Raw genomic sequence first — 21,458 nt, forward strand, 5'->3', positions numbered from 1 at the left:
TTCTGCACGAAAACCCACTTTCAGGCTACTTTTTTTAATCTGCAATTATTAAGTTTGCAGATGGCACCACCATAATGGGCATTTAATAACAGGTGGAGACGAATCAGCGTATAGAGGGGAGGTCCAAAAAATATCTACATGGTGCCTAAGGAACAACTTGCACCTTAATATCAGCAAGACAAAGGAGATGGTGTTGGACTTTCAGAGGAAGAGGGGAGAACTAGCCCCACTGTACATCGGGGAGGGCTGTGTGGAGAGAATCTCTTCCTTTCAATTCCTAGGAGTTTATCTCAGTGAAGACCTTACTTGGAAAATCAATACAACCCAGGTGGTTAAGAAAGCCCAACAGAGACTCCATCTCCTCAGAGCATTGCTGAAGAACGATGTCAATCAACATTTGATGATCTCCTTCTACCAGTCAACAATAGAAAGTGTCCTTTCATACTGCATCCCGGTGTGGTACGCTGGTTTGACATCAACTGATAGGAAGTGCCTACAGAGGGTGGTGAATACAGCACAAGATATTATGGGCTGTCCTGTGAATCCGCTGGATGAAGTAGCGGAAGAACGTTGCCTCAGGAGAGTGAGGAAAATTCTCAGGGATGATTCACACCCTGGCCGGCACTTTCTTGATCTCCTGCCCTCGGGCAGAAGACATAGAAGCATGATTAGTCGCACCAACAGGGTAAAGAACAGCTTCTATCCGCGGGCTGTTAGGCTGCTGAATGAAAAGATAACAACCAGGGCAACTGACTTTTGGGTTTGGTGGGTGTGCGTCAGTAAACAAGGGGAATTAAGACTAAGAGAGCTGAGTGGGGGGTGCTCGTGTAATCTCACTTTATACAAGTTGTACAAGTGACAGTAAAGTATTTCAATATTTCAATTTCTAAGCAAAGCATTCTCAGTTTCTAAGCAAAGCATTCTCAGTTCCTGCCAGCTCAGACCATTGGTTCATCTTGCTCAGTTTTGTCTACACCGACTGCCAGGGTTTCAGGCAAGGACCTTCCCAGCCCTACCTGACGATGCTGAGGATTCGACCTGGGACCTGTGTGCAAATCATGCTCTGCCGCTGAGCCTTCCTCCATTGAATGCATCCAGGTTTTGGAATTCCTTCTCCTGGGGGGGATTTTTCCCCCACTCCTCTCTGAACAACTCCTGGCCTTCTGGCATCATGTCAAAACTCTTCTGTTTCAAAGGACGTTTCAGGCAGAGAGTTATTTTTTGACTGCTTTGTTATCAACTGGCTTTTATGTTTTCCTATTTTTATTGCAACTGTTGTTGGGCGGGACTTTGTTCCACTTTTGGGTGGTTCTGGTCAGTTGATTGTTTTTATGACATTTTATTATTTGTCTTCATCTATATTTTAATATTTCTGTGAGCCTCTATGCACATTTCCTTCTTTATTTTTTTTTAAATGGAAGAGCAAGATATAAGTATTTTAAATTAAACATGTTGTATCCTGGTGCTGTGGTGTAAACCACTGAGACTTGGGCTTGCCAATCAGAAGGTCGGTGGTTCAAATCCCCGCAATGGGGTGAGCTCCTGTTGTTCGGTCCCAGCTCCTGCCAACCTAGCAGTTCAAAAGCACACCAAAAAGTGCAAGTAGATTAATAGGTACCACTCTGGTGGGAAGGTAAACAGCGTTTCCATGTACTGCTCTGGTTTCGCCAGAAGCGGCTTAGTCATGCTGACCACATGACCTGGAAAAACTGTCTGCAGACAAACGTCGGCTCCCTCGGCCAGTAAAGCGAGATGAGCACCAGAACCCCAGAGTCATTTGCGACTGGACTTAACTGTCAGGGATACTTTACCTTTGTCCTCATGAGAACTTTGCAAGGCAGATGAAGGCTGGAAAATACCAAGTGTCCCCAAAACACCTAGTTGACAGTCTTGATGGATGGGATCATCCACACTTATTTTTCCTCCTCTCTTTCCAGGCACGGTCTGTACTTTAAAGCTCCACGTTCAAGCACACTGCCTCCTCCTTTTTTGCTCCAGAGCGTTCCCTGCAAAAACCTGCTTTTTAAACCTGAATTGGAGCAAATGGCAAACCTGAATATCCATTTGCTCCAATCCAGGTTTAAAGAGCGGGTTTTTGCGAGGAAAGCTCTGGAGCAATAAAAAATATAAAATAAATAAATAAGGGTGCTTAGACCCCTCTAGAGCACTGACCTGTGCCAAGAAAGAGCAAGGCAAAAGCAGGATAAGCCCCAAGTGGTTTATTTTTGTCCCGGCACTTTGCCCAGGAAAGCCCGCATTTTACTGCTGCATTGGAGCACTCTGCAGAAAACCCAATTGCCATTTGCTCGAATTCAGTGGTTAAAAAAGTTTGAGAACCACTGGACTAGCTTGTACTGTGCCTTGGGAATGAGCATTTATGGGGGCAGGTAATTAGCACTGACAAAGGCTGGGCTGCTCCTTTCTAATCAATCAATAAAACAGGAAATGTGTTTTGTTATTTTCTGGGTAACTTTTAGCTATTGTGTAAAACAGGTGTGGGGAGCCTTTTTGGATCTCCAGATGTTGCTGACCTCCAAACTCCTGTCAGCTCCAGCAAGCACGGCCAATGACTGGGGGGGGGGGTCAGTATCTGGAGGGCCAAAAAAAATTCCCCACAACTAGTGTCCCTCTGGCACATTGTTGTTGTTGTTTAGTCGTTTAGTCGTTTAGTCGTGTCTGACTCTTCGTGACCCCATGGACCAGAGCACTCCAGGCACTCCTGTCTTCTACTGCCTCCTGCAGTTTGGTCAAACTCATGCTGGTAGCTTTGAGAACACTGTACAACCATCTTGTCCTCTGTCGTCCCCTTCTCCTTGTGCCCTCAATCCTTCCCAACATCAGGGTCTTTTCCAGGGAGTCTTCTCTTCTCATGAGGTGGCAAAAGTATTGGAGCCTCAGCTTCAGGTTCTGTCCTTCCAGTGAGCACTCATGGCTGATTTCCTTCAGAATGGATACGTTTGATCTTCTTGCAGTCCATGGGATTCTCAAGAGTCTCCTCCAGCACCATAATTCAAAAGCATCAATTCTTTGGTGATCAGCCTTCTTTATGGTCCAGCTCTCACTTCCATACATCACTACTGGGAAAACCATAGCTTTAACTATCCGCACCTTTGTTGGCAAGGTGATGTCTCTGCTTTTTAAGATGCTGTCTAGGTTTGTCATTGCTTTTCTCCCAAGAAGCGGGCGTCTTTTAATTTCGTGACTGCTGTTACCATCTGCAGTGATCATGGAGCCCAAGAAAGTAAAATCTCTCACTGCCTCCATTTCTTCCCCTTCTGTTTGCCAGGAGGTGATGGAACCAGTGGCCATGATCTTACACTTTCCCAAACTAAACGAAAAATTGCCTCCCTATCCCTTTTGAAACAAGCAAAGTTTCGCTCACACCTCTGTGTGGAGCTGCCTTACTAACTTCTACAGCTGTTTCACGCTTTATTCTACAAGGCTCTGTTGAAACTTGAGTGCATCCCTATAGTTCTAACCCAGAGGAAATCCCCCCGAAAGTGATCATATACCATAGATAGATAGAGATATAGCCTGCTTGCGTTCATGGCCAATCATAACCCTTCACTGACACTAATGAGAGGTGTGCATATAGAGATGGAGGGCGGGGGGGCAAGAGAAGAGGTCCTTTAGTTAATGGAGCCCTTAATATGTTTTAGTGAGCCAATGCAATGTTCTAAATATCCCAAAGCCCAGAGGAGGTGGGAAGGCTCTGCTTGGCACTGATGAGGCAGATTCATTGCCTCGGAGCGGGCTGCGTTTCTCCTCCTCCATTGGAAAGGGGATGCAAATGCACCGATCATTTACACTAACGAGGAAAAAGTAAGGAAGACGGATGTAAAACCGGGGAGCCGCAAACGGGGGCGAAAGGGAGTAAACCACTTGGGCTGTCAACGTCGCCATGTATAAAGCTGTCCGGTTGAGAATGTACAGTGGTACCTCAGGTTAAGTACTTAATTCGTTCCGGAAGTCCGTTCTTAACCTGAAACTGTTCTTAACCTGAAGCACCACTTTAGCTAATGGGGCCTCCTGCTGCTGCCGTGCCGCCAGAGCCCGATTTCTGTTCTCACCCTGAAGCAACGTTCTTAACCTGAAGCACTATTTCTGGGTTAGCGGAGTCTGTAACCTGAAGCGTATGTAACCCGAGGTACCACTTTACAAGGATTCTGTCCATGTCTGACTTTCATTATGGCTCTAGTCCCATGCCGGATTAATACCGTGTCTTGTTCGGATGGAAATAAGAATGCGATAATCTCCCGATAAGCCATTAATAACAACAACAACAATGTAAGCAACCAAGAGCACATTCGTATCGTAAGAAATATCAGGCCCGTTTCCCTCCCGTCTCCTTTCCTGCCCCTGCTATTAATATGATTATTGTTTAACCTTGGCTGGGTTATAATGCCGAACATATGTACCCTTGGCCTTAATCACCTTGTCAAGTTAAACGATATATTCAACTTAATTTACATGACACACGATCTAATACTGGAGAACAACAATGCTATTGTGGCGCGAACAGCGACGTCTGAGCCAAGCGCCAGGAGAAACCAGCGGTCTGATTGCTGAAGGTCCTGGGGACGGGGGCTATTCCCTCACCTGCGCTTGGACCATAACGCCAACATTGTTACCAACATCTGGCTCTAATCAGCCAGAGGCCCTGATATGTTACTCCTGTGGCACATAAATTTAGCATTATATTTCTTTTTCTTTTTCTTGAGACCCTCCCCCGCCCCCACCTGCCCCCGTGACAGCCTGTTCGATCCCCTTTTCAGGTTTTTAAAGACAAGATAGATTCATGGCTCCACAGAGTCTAACAAAATGGGAGGAAAAAAATCGCAAACAGCGTAAGTTACTGCCCGAGTTTCTAGCTGGTGCGTACCACTTAAATAATGGAATTTTATGATCAGCTCCGGGCTCTCAAAAGTCAGGTTGCTCGAGGTCGCCCCCCCCCCCCCACAGTGAGACAGGGATGTCTACCCTTTATATAAAGTAAAGAAAGCAAAAGCACTCGTAACAGGCGAATTTGAATATTGGCTTGCTGGCTATTTGTATATATGCTTTGCCAATTAGATGTATAGCGGAGTCAAAGATGGATCGGCTACACGAAACAATGCACTTTTCTGTTTAAGAAATGCTTTTATTACTTGTTTTAGAATGCCATTGGCAAGTCCTTGAGGAAGACCTTTGATAAAAAGATGAAGAAATATGTAATTACATAGTTATTGCTTTAGTGTAAAGGTTCAGACAAATGCAAACAGGTATGAATGAGAGGTCACATTTTACTAAGTGCAGAAGTGGTGAGGTTTGACAATAAGGACATTGTGTAAAACAATTCATAGAATAGAATCATAGAATCATAGAATCCTAGAGTTGGAAGAGACCACAAGGGCCATCGAGTCCAACCCCCTGCCAAGCAGGAAACACCATCAGAGCACTCCTGACATATGGTTGTCAAGCCTCTGCTTAAAGACCTCCAAAGTAGGAGACTCCACCACACTCCTTGGCAGCAAATTCCACTGTCGAACAGCTCTTACTGTCAGGAAGTTCTTCCTAATGTTTAGGTGGAATCTTCTTTCTTGTAGTTTGGCTCCATTGCTCCGTGTCCGCTTCTCTGGAGCAGCAGAAAACAACCTTTCTCCCTCCTCTATGTGACATCCTTTTATATATTTGAACATGGCTATCATATTACGTTGTAACATGGCTATCATATTACGTTGTTATATCTAAGAAACAAACAGTATTCAGGGTTGATGGTGTGAATCTACTGCTTCTGAATCCAGAAATTATCGTGTGTGTGAAAGAATTGCAAATATTTGTACAAAATCAATCATGAATTGCAACAGTAGGTGAAACCAAATTTGTGAAAGCCCAACCTTTTGAACACTCATAACATTTTAAACTTGTACTCCTTGGTATATAATTCTTGCCCATTAATGTGCAACAATTGCACATATAAGAATGGCAAACGATTTATACAGCTATAAAGACTACAAAATCCATGTTGTGCTGCGACCGTAAGTGAAAGAGACGGGTGAAAGCCCAACTTGGTGTTCCTGTAATACTGCACTTTTTTCTATGCCAAATAATGTTCATTAGTGCAGTGGTACACACATCTGCGGCAATGCCACACTGTTTCTGGGTCCTTTAAAAAAAAGCAAACCACAAGTGAAATGACACCAGAAGCTTTCAAAATGAAACGAACAATTGGCACTATCAAGGGGAGGGCAGTCCCAGTCGAACTAGACCAAATCTGAACAGGTAGATGTAGTTTCTATACAAATCTGGTGCCTGGGGACCGGAAAGCATAAGCGAAATTTCCACCTGGAGCTCTGTACATGACTACTTAGCTCTCTATCCACTGTGCAATATGTAAACTACAGTGATTTTGATAAAACACATGGTGATCCTCACACTAATGCTATCTGTCAGTGTAGCTGGTATTTCTTTGTTTTGTGGATTTCAGTTGAGGGGTGGGGAGAGGGAAATAATCTGGATAATCTCCACGATTTGTATCACCTTTACAACATGGGGTTTTGAGATGCAATCTACCTCCCATTGAAGCCAGTGACAAAACTCCCATTGGTTTTAATGGGCCTGGATTGCACCCTTTTGTCAGTTAATAAATGCTAAGTACTGTGATTGTTCCCTGCGACTTTTATTCCCGCACTACCATTTTGCAGAGATATTGTTATCTGAGTGGGAGATTGCTGGGACCCCAAATGATAATTTCTCTTTGTGGATTGCAGCCTTGGCTTGTGGCATTATGGAATCTCCCGCACAAATTACATGTTTTCAAACAGGAAGGTCGATTAAATGCGAAAAAAGGCCATTATGAAATTGAACCTACTGCCTATTGCCTTTTGCATTCATACCTAAATATAGACTCGCATTATGTATAAATAATGGCAAATCTATTCTATTGATAGAAAGAGAATAAAGCAAATGCTTCCTTATGATAATCATTTTTAAACATCTAGCCTGGCACACTTATGAGCTGGGGCTTTCTTTGTGATGGTTTTTTCAGCAAACACTGAATACCAGTACAGCGCTGCACAATGCTGACAATTTAACTTGTATCATCACTTTAATTACTACATTAAACAATGGAATGCACTTATTCCAAAACCCGTGCGAAATCTCTCCCCAATTGTATTGGAAAGCTGCAAAAAAAAACAAAAACAAAAACACACCCACTAGCAAATGTTTGAGGAAATCCCTCTTTCGATTGGTAGCCTCTCATCTGAGCGCATTCTTACTTTGATTATTGCAGGCAATTATCACTTTTTCTGAATTAGTGTCCCTAAGGGAGCCTCTCGTGGAAGGATACACTTATTTATACAGGGCTATCAATGCACAGCTGCCTTCAGCAACCTGGTTTCTGCCAGATTTTTTGGACCACAACTCCCATCGGCACACGCTATCTGGAGCTGATGGGAGTTGGAGTCCCAAACATCTGGAGGTTACCCGGTTGGCAAAAGCTGATGTACAGCATAACATCCACACAAACAAAGAGGAACTCTCTGCCCCACAGAGTTCGCCACTGAGAGTTTGATGATAGAAAAGGCACTGGAAGCTGCATCACACCAGGTCAGCTCTTGCACATTATTGTCTACTCCAGCAGTAGTGAACATGGTGAAATCCAGATGTTACTGGCTACAACTCATTGGCCCCAGCCGTCATGGCCAATGGCAAGGGATGGAGTTCAGCAATCTCTTGAGGGCACCATGTTGGTCACATCTGCACCATACCTTTAAAGTATGTTCGTTGAACATTTAAAAGCACTCTTACTTCCCCCTGGGATGCGGGTGGCAGTTCGAAGTGCAAGTAGATAAATAGGTACCGCTCTGGCGGGAAGGTAAACAGTGTTTCCATACGCTGCTCTGGTTCGCCAGAAGCAGCTTAGTCATGCTGGCCACATGACCAGTTGTATGCCGGCTCCCTCGGCCAATAAAGTGAGATGAGTGCTGCAACCCCAGACTGGACCTAATGGTCAGGGGTCCCTTTACCTTTACTTCTCCCTAAAGATTCCTGGGAGCTGCAGTTTACATCTCACAGAGATCCAGTTGCCAGGACCCTTAACAAACCACAGCTCTCAGCAGTCTATACCCATGGTTTTCTCCAGGGATCCCTTTCCTTCCTCTTCTGTTAGTGCTGGATTTCTTGGTGTGAGTCCTGGAAGACCTATTTCCTGCCTTGCAGGCCATTTCCCACCTGGCCTAGGACTGACTCCAGCTACAAAAGCTGGGGCTGTTGAACAGACTCTTGGGCCGGGGCATTGTTTAGTGGGGGTTGTTGCTGTTATTGACATCATATTTTTGTACCTTTCTAGTTAGATCTTACTATGATTTATGATTTACAGTCATACCTTTGGTTAAAGACGCTTCGGGTTAAAACTTTTCAGGTTGTGTCCTGCAGTGACCCGGAAGTACCGGAAAGGGTTACTTCCGGTTTCTGCACTCGCACATGTGCAGACGCACATCATGCACATGCACAGAAGTAGCGAATCACGACCTGCGCATGCACCGATGCACAAACGCGGGTTGCGTTCTGCTTATGTTGTGAATGGGGCTCTGGAACGGATCCCGTTCGCAACCAGAGGTACCACTGTATGTGGAAATTGTTCAGTTTGGGCGCGTTTTGATGTGTTTTATTTATTGCAAATGACTACTTTTGTTATGTTTGTAACTATGCAAATCGCTTCATGTTGTACGCCACCTTGAGCGTGGTTTTAACTATGGAAAGGCAGCATGCAAATAAAATGAGGAGGATGATAATGATTTCACCTTTCTATCTTTGAGCAGCATTATATTAAATTATAGCACAAGGAAAAGCTCTAGCACAGTGGGACTTTCCACTCTCTCCTCCCACTGTGTGTGCTTTGCCCTGTCCCTAGATCTCCTCCGGAGGGTTAAGGGGTGCATGGAGGGGGGCAGAGAAGGAAGTCCTGTTGTGCAAGGAAAACCTTTGCACTGACCCAGTGTTAGCTTTAGTGCTATGTTGAATACAGTCCATAGTATTTTGGGTGGGAGGATTAAAGGAGGATGAGGAAGAAGAAGAAGAAGATGAAGAAGAGGAGGAGGAGTTTGGATTTGATATCCCGCTTTATCACTACCCTAAGGAGTCTCAAAGTGGCTAACATTCTCCTTTCCCTTCCTCCCCCACAACAAACACTCTGCAAGGTGAGTGAGGCTGGGAGACTTCAGAGAAGTGTGACTAACCCAAGGTTACCCAGCAGCTGCATGTGGAGGAGCGGGGAAGTGAACCTGGTTCACCAGATTACGAGTCCACCGCTCTTAACCACTACACCACACTGGCTCTCCCTGGCAGGCCCAGCGTCACCATGAGGCATATTGAGGCAGCTACCTCAGGCGGCAAGTTCTGAGGGGTGGAAAGTGGTTACAAAGGTGCGCTATGTGGTCTGCAATGCAACCCCTAAGCTAGCTTGCTGCCCTAGTATGGCTGGCACATCAATGGAGTGATCTGAGGCAACCTATCTTGGGTGGCATGCACCACAGTTGGTAGGAGATCCCAATCTGGCCCCTTGGTCACAGATTCTGGCTTGCCTTTGGGTAAACTGAAGACGCAGCTGCAGCGGCGTAGCGTGGGTTGTCAGCACCCGGGGCAAGGCAAGTAATTTGCGCCCCCTAACCTGGGGCAAGGCAAGTAATTTGCGCCCCCTAACCCCTAACCTGCTGCCGCTGCCAGCTTCTTCTTGCTGCTGCCTGGTCTGGTCTGGTGTGGTTCTCTCCCGCGCTCTGGGCGGCCGCTGCACTGTCCCTCCCCCAGATAGTCCCTCCCTCGCTCTCTCTCCGCTCCGCACCGCACGCCTGGCACCCCCCCTCCACAGTGGGCGGCGACCCAGCGGCTCGGATCGGATTTGCACAGCCAGCACTGCAGTGAGAGAGAGTGAGTGAGCCAGGTAGGGGCAGAGAGCTGCGAGTGCGAGCGCCCCCCCAGATGTTGTGCCTGGTGCGGCCGGCCCCCCTGCACCCCCCACGCTATGCCACTCCTCTGCTGGAAGCAGAGGAGAGTGCAGCAGCAATGCTTCATGGAACTCCTCCATTTTTGCTAAGGCTCTTAGCAGAAACGGGGGCAGAGCAACTGCATGGCCACTGGTCATCTCCCACTGTGCCGGGGTGGCGGCCTGGATCTGGGGTGGGGGCCTTGGTGGCATGTTTTCCCCAAGGCACCAAAAGGTCTTGGTCTGGCTCTGTAGCCCACACAGTTCTCAGACTTGGAATAAACATGCTTTTCCAACTTGCTTTAGCTTATCAAGTACAGTGGTACCTCTGGTTGCGAACAGGATCCGTTCTGGAGGCCCGTTCACAACATGAATAGAGCGCAACCTGCAGTGGTGCATCTCGGCATGCACGGGTTGCAATTTGCCGCTTTTGCACATGTGTGAGTGGCAAAACCCGGAAGTAAACCTTTCTGGTACTTCTGGGTCGCTGTGGGACATAACTTGAAAGAACATAACATGAAGCAAACGTAACATGAGGTATGACTGTAGATGGTCTGGTGGGAGTTAGGATGAGGTTTGCAATATGGCATATTAGATAGGGCTTTATTTCATCTCGATTTTGCATTATTCATTTACGCTGGTTGTTTTGGTACTTAGCTCTTCTCGTCAGGGGCAGAGGAAGGAGGTGCGTGGTAGGGGCGGACTGCCCCAGGTGTCACCACTGAGGGGGGTGACAAAATGCAGGGCGGCACTCATCGCGGGGCCTGCAGTGCCTGAGCCACGCATCTCTCCTGGGATAGACATGGTGGCTTGGGCACATGCAGGTTCCCCGCTGCCCAAGCGGTTTGCCCGCCGCCTCCCCCTCAGCTGTAGGGTGGCTGAGTTGGAGGAGGCAGGCAGACTCCTCGGAGGCCCCATGGAGCGTCCTGCCCTGGCTGGCCCTGTCCTCCCACAGGTCCTGTGCTTCCTCCGCCACTGCTTCTTGTTGTTGCTTACTCTGTGTTGGTGACTGTGGCGATCACACATGGTCCCCGGACGTTTAACGGTCTATTGATCCCTGCGCCACCACTGTGCTCGCTTCCCTGCTGCCACCAACCAGTTACTCTCTGGTAAAACACTGAGTCCAGTCGGCTGTTAAAAGCGAACCCCAAAAACAAGTTTATTTTATAAACGTTAACAAGTTTATGGTTTCTGAGATAGTCCTGGAGTACTGTGTCCAGTTCTGGGCACCACAGTTCAAGAAGGACACTGACAAACTGGAACGTGTCCAGAGGAGCGCAACCAAAATGGTCAAAGGCCTGGAAACGATGCCTTATGAGGAACGGCTAAGGGAGCTGGGCATGTTTAGCCTGGAGAAGAGGAGGTTAAGGGGTGATATGATAGCCATGTTCAAATATATAAAAGGATGTCACATGGAGGAGGGAGAAAGGTTGTTTTCTGCTGCTCAAGAGAAGCGGACACGGAGCAATGGATCCAAACTACAAGAAAGAAGATTCCACCTAAACATTAGGAAGAACTTCCTGACAGTAAGAGCTGTTTGACAGTGGAATTTGCTGCCAAGGAGTGTGGTGGAGTCTCCTTCTTTGGAGGTCTTTAAGCAGAGGCTTGACAACCATATGTCAGGAGTGCTCTGATGGTGTTTCCTGCTTGGCAGGGGGTGGGACTCGATGGCCCTTGTGGTCTATTCCAACTCTATGATTCTATGATAATATTCCTGTCAGTATCTTAACTTTAGTGTCTTTACTGGCCTATACCTTCCTAATACCTTCTGACTGATTATCTCAACTGTTTGACTGACTCCTCTTAACAAATTCTCTCACTCTCTCACACCAGACTAGCCCAACCCACAGACTTTTCTTATCCGTCTCTTCTAACTCCAGACTGTCTTTGCCACAACTCTAACGCTCTCTCTAACCTTATACACAGTTAACTCCGCCCCCTGGGTTCCCATTGGTTAGTCATTTTACAATTAGTTAACCCTTTCCCTATGAACCCAGTACGATGTCACACACATATGAGGACAAACGCCACAGTTACGTTGTCTTCAACGCTTTTGCTTAATTACTGAGCGCACTGAGCTCAAATTGGACCTGTCGCTGTTTCTCAGCCTAACCTACCTCACAGGGCTGTTGTGGGGAGGGGTGGGGAAGCACATATGCCAAAGCATTCAACATAAATGTGGTAATACTACTAGTACTAATGATAATATAAGCAAAACATTGAAAAATTTAGCAGACAGAAACTTTCCTTGCCACCTCACCAACTGGAGTCCTGGCTGTTTTTGCCAGTAAATTCTGACTTTTGTAAGAGACCTGCCATCTTCTTACAGGTAAATATGGCGAGAGGAACTTTCACTACATTACAACGTATTGTTGGCTCGTCCTTTGGGGAGGGAATGGGCTTTTCTGTTAGTTTTGTTTTCCTTTGCGTTATATGAATTACGCTGTGGATTTGCATGCTTGTGGCAGCAGGGGGCGGCTAATGAAGCTACTGAATGAAGGGGGGGACTGGCATCTGTTTCCAATTTATTTGAGAGTCAGTTGGACAGATAATTAAATAAACATGTAGATGATCGGGACAAGGACGAGCCCTCCTATTATTCTTGCGACGGTCTTAATTCAATCACCAAGTCAGCAGGCAGCTGAAATCAGGACCCAGAGTTCCATTAATTGTTCATCTACTATCTCACTCACACGGCACATGCTCATTTCATTGTTTTAATTCACCCCCCACACTCATTAGAACTAAAACCAAGGAGCAATTAAACCCAGATGAAACATTTTTGCTCCTTTGTTCTTGTTGCTGCTGTTCGTTTTTGCAGAGAGGGAAAAGGGCATTAATTGAAAGGATGGATTTGAAGAGTACTGCTCTTCCACCTCTGTTCCATTCTTCAGAAGGAAGGACAAGGAAGGGTGAGGATAGGACTGCATCCGGGCCTTCTATTGCCTGACCAATGGGGGAAGAGCAACACTTCCCCTTTAAAAGGTGTTCCCGCCTCCTCCTCCTCCTTCTGCAGTTGCCTACAGCTGTGACATCCTGTCAACCTTCCTTTGTAAGTGACAGTGCAGGTTTTGCACTGGTTGCCATTCAGAAACTGAGCAGGAATATGGTTATCCACCCCATTCTCAAGCAGAGAACTGGCTTTTCCTGTGGAGGCATAATCAGAGAAGGCTGCTGACTTAACAGGACACACATGTGTGCTTATTGGGAGAAAGAATGAGATTTTCTGCTCTCTATAGAAAATGGAGCCACAATGGGCTGAATAATCATCCTTGTGTTCAGGGGCTGAACGTGTGGGATAGCCAGCCTTATATAACCAGCATGCTTAAGTCCAGTTAACACATGAAAGGGTTAATACCATAGAGTAAGCTGACCTGCCAGGCTAAGCGAGGACACTTCGCTTTACCTTGGGCGGAAATGGGTTGTCAAGTCTATTGTTCAACCTCCAGTGTCCTTAAGAAGCTCAACATGTGAGGAGGTCTGAGCTAAGCGGGACTTTGAATCCAGGTCTTCATAGTCCTACTCTGACGCTCTAACCATTGTGCAACACAGCCTCTCAGTAGATGCAGACTACCCTATATAAGGAAACCTCCTGTGCAGTGGGCCTGCCTATCCACTCCATCCTCAAGCAGAAAACAGATTTTTCTCATGAAGTCATAATCGTAGTGGGATGCTGACTTAACAGGACACATATGCATGCGTACTGGGAGCAAGAAAAAGGGCTGAAGTTCCCTGATCTATTTATATGCTTGAGTTCACTGCTAGATTTTGTAATGGGTGTAACGCTAACCGAGTTTCACTGTGGGGGAGAGAAGCCATGTTCCTTTCCTCTGCCCAGCTGGTAATAGCCACAAGACGTCTGTAGTTATGTCTATGACTTTGGCAGGCGGTGCATTTGCGAGGGAATTAAATTTGTTCTTCAACTGTTCATTATTTTAACAACCTCCCTGGCTTTGTTTTTGTGGCTTCAGCACTAGTAAAAAAGTACTGTACGTTCCTTCTGCTGAACAGAAAACCGTAGACACCCTGTTAAAGGGATTACATCACTTGCGCCTGCCTCTTTGGCTGCTGAAGTGAGAAAACAATTGTCAAGTGTATAGCTACGATGTGAGGGGATTTTTCACATTTCTCATGTTAAATAATTAGGAAGTGAACATTTTCTTCCAAATGTTGTTCCTTTGGCAGGATGGTGCCAGAAATTGCACGCGCGCGCGCACACACACACACACACACACACACACACACACTTCATTTAGGATACTGAAACAAGAGAGGTTTCACTTTATTGACTGAGAAGTCAGAGGGAGCTCTTGACTTAATGGGACTGTGTGAAGTATTAAAATGGTGCCCCCATCAACTTTTTGCCTCCAGAGCTCCTGGTGATCTATTCTGTTCTGGATTCACTAAGTTGTGCTAGTTGAACCAGATCAATTAGTCCTGTTAATGTAGTGGGGTTTCCCTCCCTCTTCTTCCTGTGCCCCCCGCATTTCCTGCCCAAATCTGCTCTGGTCAGGGAGAGGAGAAGGGAGATTGTTCCACCTGGCAAGCAGAAAATTTTATGCTGATAGAACAACCGCCTTACCAAAAGGTTGAATTCCGCTTTTTGTATGGGTGCAGTTTGTAGTTAGCTAGGTTTTAGTCAGAGTAGACCTATTGACACGATAGACCTAACTTAGTGACGTTCATTAATTTCAGTGAGTTTGCTCCGAGGAAAACTTAATTGAATACTATCCTGTGTCTTTGGAATGTGAACTCTACCCCATTCAAAAACTGCACTCCATTTTGAGCCAGGCTGAAGGGGCTCTATGTGTGTCCATAACGATGGCTTCTCCCCCAGTTAGTTTGTGTGATGCATGACCCATTTAGCTGTCTGCAAGGTGCTTTTAGAAGAAAAGTCAAGCGGTCCACTTTCAACAGACCTTGTGGTTGGAAGTTGGAAGTTTCCTGGTGGTTGTAGAGTTTGGTGGTTGTAGAGAGACTTTATGGTTGTAGAGTTCCTGGCATTGTTGAAAAGGCATTGTCCAGGAGGGAATAGGTTGTGACAGAGAGTGACCATCGAACCTGCTAAAACTTGTTTTTTGAGGAACTAAGCCCCTCAAACCCTGAAGACTGACTACAAGGTTGGTGGCGGGGCAAGCCCCTCAAATATGGCACCCGGGGCAATCCGTTCCCCTACCCCCCACTTCCTCCACCACTGTACAAGGTGTTTCCTGTGAGGTCCATGTCTATGTTTAGTGTTAATTAGCAACTAGGTATTACCTGCTTGACTTTAGCATAGCATATCTATGATCACGTGTTCTTCACATGTAACCATGTATGGGGACTGTATAAATATGTGTCTTGCGTTCCACAGTTTCTTTGGGTGTTAACCTAATCTGTGCCTTCTGCCATGGCCGTATAAATTGTTTGACTTTACACCCTGGTGTGTTCATTGGCTACACACACCCTGGCTCAATGGGACATTTGTCCACAACAGGGCTCAATCCTCTTCAAGTCTGAGTCTGGCTCAAAACAGAATTTCTTCCTGGCCTCTCCAGCTCGCTTGCTCTTACTGCCAGTATCTTTGCCAACCCAAGCAAAAAGACCACCCTTTATTTTTGCGAGGGGGAAAGATGTGAGGGCTATGTTGAGATAGGGGAGGACTAACCACGAAATGGCCTCTACTCTTTTCAGGGCTCTAGTAATGACCCAATGGTAACACTGTGCAAACTGACCCTAGGACCGTGTTTCTCAAATTTGGGTCTCCAGGGACTACAAGTCCCACCATCCCTGACCGATGGTGTTGCGAGGTAGGAATGATGGGAGTTGAAGTCCAACAACAGCTGGAGGCTCTTGTTTGAGAAACACTGCCTTATGACGTGGCCCAGAATCTTCTGCAACACATTGTGGTTCCTCAGCAAAGCCAGGAAGGAACAGTTTCCTTAAATAAATCAAGCCTGAAAAGCCATATTTAAATTTTAATGATACCCAAGTCCTGTTTGTAAAAAATATATTATGATATTGGCTTTCTCCCCCCCTTTTTCTCTCTGTTTCCTGCAGTCAGTCAGTCACCTGTGTTAATCACATCTATCCCTCAGCCCCAACCCTTGCTGAAATTCTCCTATGTAGGTCACTTGCAACTCTTGTAATTCCCAACCAACACCAACACCAACACCAAAGGCTTGAAGTTGGAAGGCACAATCTCTGTGATGCAGCATGAATTGCTAATTTATTTATTTTTCTCCCCGCTGAAATCTATATGCAGCAACAAACTTGTAAGGAAGAAAGAGGGGGGGAAACACACAGACGCTTCTCTCTGCACTCCGACAAATTTGCTCACGCATGCAAAGAGCCGCAAAGCCTTCCGTCGTTAATAGAGCCCTGGGCATTTCTTAAGCCTTAGCCTTGAAAAACTAATTTGTTTTATTCTCTGACTCTCTCTTTCTGTTGTCATTTGGTAAACGCCGGAGTTTAGTTTCAGTGAAGTTCCTTGTGATCATTCGCCATGAAGGGCACCGCAGAAGTCTAACAAGCTAATGGAGTCAACTGATCGCATACAGGCCTCCGTGCTGGATTGCTGCGTTTGTTGGTGTTTGAAAGAGATGCTGGCGCGTAGCTCTACATAAAGCGTATTTAGATCTTCCTTTGCAGCTGCCGACGCTTCTCCCAAAGGGAAATATTTTGAGCAGATTAATAGGCAGTTCGGTCTTTGGGCCTTTTTCGTACTTCTTATTCTGTTCCATAATAATTTCCTTCTGTTCTGTGATTAATTATCATAGAAGAGTGGGGCGTTATTACGGGAAAGAATAGAAGTAAGAGAAAAGGCCCGAAGACTCCCATTGTCCATTAACTATGGGATTAACAATGGGACTATGGCATTCCAGCCCGCAGGAGGTATTGGTGGCGAATTGAAAGTGAACCCCAAAATGGAGAGAAGGGGGTGGGTGGAGCGATGTGATTCATGCCAGTTGGGGAGGAGGGGGCTTGTTAATTTACTGCATTTCTGTTCAAAATACGATAACAATTTTAAAAGCAGTTGATGTGGATTAAAAAACAGTGCTCTCTCTCACACACAGAGTGCCACTGGAATGGAAACTAGAATAGCCACATCAACTTCCATTGGCAAAAGTATGCACTGATGAGTGTAGTGAGTGGGCAGGCACATGAGGGAGAAGGCTTTTCTTCAAATGTTGTTGTTGTTGCTTAGTCGTTTAGTCGTGTCCGACTCTTCGTGACCCCATGGACCAGAGCACGCCAGGCACTTCTGTCCTCCACTGCCTCCCACAGTTTGGTCAAACTCATGCTGTAGCTTCGAGAACACTATCCAACCATCTCATCCTCTGTCGTCCCCTTCTCCTTGTGCCCTCCATCTTTCCCAACATCAGGCTCTTTTCCAGAGAGTCTTCTCTTCTCATCAGGTGGCCAAAGTATTGGAGCCTCAGCTTCAGGATCTGTCCTTCCAGTGAGCACTCAGGGATGATTTCCTTAAGAATGGATAGGTTTGATCTTCTGGCAGTCCATGGGACTCTCAAGAGTCTCCTCCAGCACCATGATTCAAAAGCATCAATTCTTCGGTGATCAGCCTTCTTTATGGTCCAGCTCTCACTTCCATACATCACTACTGGGAAAACCATAGCTTTTACTATACTGGCCTTTGTTGGCAAGGTGATGTCTCTACTTTTTTCTTCAAATACCATGCTTCAAAATCATTTCATGTAGGCGGGGGCAACTAACCTTAAGTCCTGCAGATGGGGTTGGACCTCAACTCCCAACCCTATTGGCCCTGTTGGCTGGGGCTGGAATCCAACAAAATCTGGAAGGCCACAGGTTAGTCTGATTTAAGGTTATAAAGGAGATCACCTTCACATTGATTTGTGTTTGGGAAGAGACTGGAAACCAACAAAGAATGATCAGCATTGGAATTGCATCCTTTGAAAAACAACACCACTGTCCTGCTTTCACCTGGTGTTTCTTCCCTACACATTCCTTTCTGCATTTACATCAGTTGGCAAGTGTTTCTGGCCATCCCCTGCCTGATGTGTTTTGGGAAATATATGTATCATAGAGATTCAGCTCACCAGTGAACCAGGAATGGTTGCCACTCCCTATCAAGCGTACACACAGTGCCAAACCTGGGCTTGCTACCATGGCATGTGTGGAAAGGCTTCCAAAGGCAAATGTAAGGAATTAGTGGAGAAAATTAGCAGTGGCACCAGATGTTTCAATGTCAGAACTGTCATTATACCGGACTGACAGATTTAACTGGCAGATCAGCTTCCAGGAGCTTTGTCCATTGGGTGTGTCAAGAGTTACAGCCAATTATTCTGACATTGCAAAGGCATGAGTCTTTGGCCATTATCTTCCTGCTTCTCTACATCATGTGACGGAAAAGATGTGACTGGGGGAAAGAGGAACTGGGTATCAGTATAACTCCAAGAAGGCATGGAGGGTATGATGAAGCCACTGTACATTTGTCTCTCTTTTGGGAAAGGGTGGATGACATTTGTGGGGCTTTTGATGACTTCAGCCTGCCAGCTCTTAGAACATTAAAAACAACAACAACCCTTCTTTCCCTCTGGGCGATTGGAATCTGCAGTTGCTAGATGCCTTGCTGCTAAAAATATTAGGCTATTGTAATCTCATAGGCTGTGTTCAGATGTAAAATTAATTTTCCCTTGCTTTGTTCATGGGGCGTGGGTGTGTTCTGCCAGCCAGGAAGGGCGAGGCAAGTTCCTAGTTTGGCTGATTTCATTGCATCTGTGTATCAATTTTGCATGGCTCTTAAGTCTGGAAGGCTGCAGTTCTACACCCTTTTCAGCCTTTCTTCGGTTTGCTGCTCCATAGTTGGTAAAGTGTTGTCTTTCGGATGGGCATGTGATTCCATCATATTTAGGAGTGTTTAACAAACTTGAGTATATTCTGACCATGCAGATTGTCATCATCTTTGATGGGAACAGATCAACAAACTATTGGCTAAAAGTGATTGGGAAGATTGAAATACTTTATTGTCACTTGTACATCTTGTATACAGTGAGATTATACAAGCACCCCCCACTCAGCTCTCTTAGTCTTAATTCCCCTCGTTTACTGACACACATACACCAAACACAAAAGTCAGTTGCCCTGGTTATCTTTTCATTCAGCAGCCTAACAGCCCACGGATAGAAGCTGGTGCGACTAATCATGCTTCTATATCTTCTGCCCGAGAGCAGGAGATCAAGAAAGTGCCGGCCAGGGTGTGAATCATCCCTGAGAATTTTCTTCACTCTCCTGAGGCAACCTTCTTCTGCTATTTCATCCAGCGGATTCACGGGACAGCCCATAATATATTGTGCTGTATTCACCACCCTCTGTAGACACTTCCTGTCAGTTGATGTCACACCAGCGTACCACACCGTGATGGAGTATGAAAGGACACTTTCTATTGTGGACCGGTAGAAGGAGATCATCAAATGTTGATTGACATCATTCTTCCACAATGCTCTGAGGAGATGGAGTCTCTGTTGGGCTTTCTTAACCACCTGGGTTGTATTGATTTTCCAAGTAAGGTCTTCACTGAGATAAACTCCTAGGAATTTAAAGGAAGAGACTCTCTCCACACAGCCCTCCCCGATGTACAGCGAGGCTAGTTCTCCCCTCTTCCTCCGAAAGTCCAACACCATCTCCTTTGTCTTGCTGACATTAAGGTGCAAGTTGTTCCCTAGGCACCATGTAGATATTTTTTGGACCTCATGACAGGATTCAGGATGAACTTTGACTCCTTAATATTATTGAACTACTTACTTTTGATAGCAGCAAAAAAGTTATGTAGCCAGACAATGAATAGCAACAGATGCTAAGTAAGGGTGCAGTCCAAATCCTGACAACTTCAGGTAGAAGTTGTTCCTCATGGGGAATCCTAGGCAGAGGGGGTTGTAACAAACTTATTTCCCATAACCTTATTTCCCTGGGAGTGAAAACGCCATAATAAATTAAATAAAATAACTCACAATTTGCTGCCCTTTCATGAAATGTCTAACAGTAGGGCTGGCCCTGTGGGAGACATTGGTGTAATATACAATCATGACTGATTTGTAATTTTTCTCTCCCTTAATATTACTAACAGAGAAAACAAAAAAGGCACAGGCGTTTTAATTTACCTCATGGTTATAAACTCTAGTTTTCCACTACTTCTGCCAGAAATGCTTTATAGAAAAGGGCATTTTTTCAAACGAAGAAGTTGCATATGGGTGGAGATAGAAAAGAAAAGAAAATTTCCCACATTGGCAAGACACCAGTCATATGGCACATTTGAGTACAGCCAAATATGTACACGGATTTTACTGAAATGCCCAGAAGCTGAACAATGTAGGTGACAAAACTCGCACATCTTTAAAGGTGCAAATTGATCATTGGACATCCAGCCAATGAAGTTATTAATTGTACTCTGGAGGTGAAAATTGGCAGACTAACTACAGTTATCTTTAAGTTGTAACAGTAGAGAAACGCAGACTGAGACTAGGAACCAGCGAGTGACACTGAGTGGTTTTCAATAGTTGATTTGCAGCTCTCATGAAAAAAAGTTTAGCATCTGTACAAAAATGAAGCTGCAAAATGGTGGTCACAAGATACCATCTTACAGCCTGGCTTTATGAGCCAACTAAACTGGAATTAGTCTGAGAGATCACAAGCAGTGATACATTAGGAATGGGCAGTATCCAGCAAATGAGCTCCGTCAGTGCAAGGATTTCTGCTTGTGCAATGGGACTTCTACCTTTCTCCTCCCACAGTACATGCCCCATGCCTATCAAAATCTACTCTGAAGGTTTGGGTGAATCCCAATAACAGATTTAGGGGGCATTGGGCATGGGGTGTGTGCTCCTCTTGTACAATGATAAATCCTTGTGCTTATGGGATGCCATACTTTGGAAGCATGTTGCAGGGATACAGAGTATGTCTTGCCCTATAGAGCAAATGGAATCTGGCTAGTCATATCACAACCTGATTATTACTGCCCTGTGGTGATGTGGAGGTAGGCTTTTTCACTGGGAGCACCAGTGTTGTGGGATATACTCCCTTCTGAAATACAAGAAGGCTCCATTTGCAATCGCCTTCCACTGGCTTTTGAAAACACACTTGTTCACGCTGAAATTTCCTTGATCTTTTGACCAGAGTTTTAATTGTTGTTGTTGTTTAGTCGTGTCTGACTCTTCATGACCCCATGGACCAGAGCACGCCAGGCACTCCTGTCTTCCACTGCCTCCCGCAGTTTGGTCAGACTCATGTTTGTAGCTTCGAGAACACTATCCAACCATCTCGTCCTCTGTCATCCCCTTCTCCTTGTGCCCTCAATCTTTCCCAACATCAGGGTCTTTTCCAGGGAGTATTTTCTTCTCATGAGGTGGCCAAAGTATTGGAGCCTCAGCTTCAGGATCTGTCCTTCCAGTGAGCACTCAGGGCTGATTTCCTTAAGAATGGATATGTTTGATCTTCTTGCAGTCCATGGGACTCTCAAGAGTCTTCTCCAGCACCATAA

This window comes from Podarcis bocagei (genome assembly GCF_964188305.1).
Source record: "Podarcis bocagei genome assembly, chromosome: 10".
Lineage (NCBI taxonomy): Eukaryota > Metazoa > Chordata > Lepidosauria > Squamata > Lacertidae > Podarcis > Podarcis bocagei.